Source organism: Neopelma chrysocephalum, unplaced genomic scaffold, assembly GCF_003984885.1.
Source record: "Neopelma chrysocephalum unplaced genomic scaffold, ASM398488v2 Primary Assembly neopelma1_79533, whole genome shotgun sequence".
NCBI lineage: Eukaryota > Metazoa > Chordata > Aves > Passeriformes > Pipridae > Neopelma > Neopelma chrysocephalum.
In genome coordinates, this window is record NW_020910984.1 from 1 (window position 1) to 1,395 (window position 1,395).

Sequence of the window (1,395 nt, forward strand, 5' to 3'; positions counted from 1 at the left end):
GGGTCAGGGTAGGTTTGGGATCAATAAGGGGGAAGGGGGTGAGGTCATTTTGGGGGGGGAGGGGGGTCGGGGGGGGTTTTGGGGGGGTCGGGGTGGGATGGGGATCGGGGGGGGAGGGGGTGAGGTCATTTTGGGGGGTCAGGGAGGGTTTAAGGTTAAAACTGGGGTTGGAATAAGAGGGTTTTGAAGGTAAAATTGGGCTTGACATCAAATTTAGAAGTTCAAACTGGGCTTGACACCAGGGGGTTTTAAAGTTAAAATTGGGCCTGATATCAGGAGGTTTTAAATGTAAAACTGGGCTTGACATCAGGAGGTTTTAAAGTTAAAATTGGGCTCGACATGAGGAGGTTTTAAAGTTAAAATTGGGTCTGATATCAGGAGATTTTAAGGTTAAAACTGGGCTCGACATCAGGGGGTTTTAAAGCTGAAACTGGGCTTGACATCAGGAGGCTTTAAAGTTAAAATTGGGCCTGATATCAGGAGATTTTAAAGTTCAAACTGGGTTTGACACCAGGAGTTTTTAAAGCTAAAATTGGGCTTGACACGAAAAGGTTTTAAAGTTAAAATTGGGGATGATATCAGGAAGTTTTAAAATGGGGCTCGACATCCAGGAGATTTTAAAGCCAAAACTGGGCTCGACATCCAGGTGGTTTTAAAGTTAAAATTGGGCTTGAGAGCAGGAGGTTTTAAGGTTAAAACTGGGCTTGACATCCAGGAGATTTGAAGTTAAATCTGGGCTCAGCATAGGAGGTTTTAAAGTTAAAATTGGGCTCGACATCAGGAGATTTTAAATATAAAATTGGGCTTGAGAGCAGGGGGGTTTTGAGGTTAAAATTGGGCTTGACATCAGGAGGTTTTAAATGTAAAATTGGACCTGATATCAGGAGGTTTGAAGTTAAAACCGGGTTTGACGTCCAGGAGGTTTAAAGCTAAAATTGAGCTTGACATCAGGAGATTTTTAAGGTTAAAATTGGACTTGACATGAGGAGGTTTTAAGGTTAAAACTGGGCTTGACATGAGGAGGTTTTAAGGTTAAAACTGGGCTCGACAGGGCCCCTGAATCCCGTTGTTCCCGTCCATCCCGGCCTTACCGACCCTGTTTTCCTCCCACAGGGGCGACCACCGGCAGGACCGTCGCGAGAGGCCCTACTGAGACCCCTCCCCCACCCCAAAACCCCTCCCCCACCCTCGTTTTTTATTTGGTGTCCCCTCCCCCCCCCTCCGCCCCTCCCCCCGCGGGGTGACCCCGCTTTTAAACCCCGCCCCGCCCCCAATAAAGGACATTTTTGGGGGGAAAGGAGACGTTTTTTGGGGAGAAATAACTGTTTTTGGGAAGATGGGACTGATTTTGGGGGGAAGGAACCGTTTTTGGGGGGAAGGAGCCGTTTTTGGGGG

The 1,395-nt window shown here is 47.5% G+C and overlaps 1 long non-coding RNA gene across 1 annotated transcript; it reads left to right on the top strand.

Annotated features, from left to right (window-relative positions):
• The first annotated feature begins 148 nt into the window (after positions 1-148).
• LOC113979418 lies at positions 149-1,029 on the top strand. The gene is made up of 3 exons (XR_003537861.1): positions 149-491; positions 828-887; positions 990-1,029. It is a non-coding gene; the product is annotated as an uncharacterized LOC113979418 (long non-coding RNA).
• Positions 1,030-1,395: the final 366 nt, after the last annotated feature.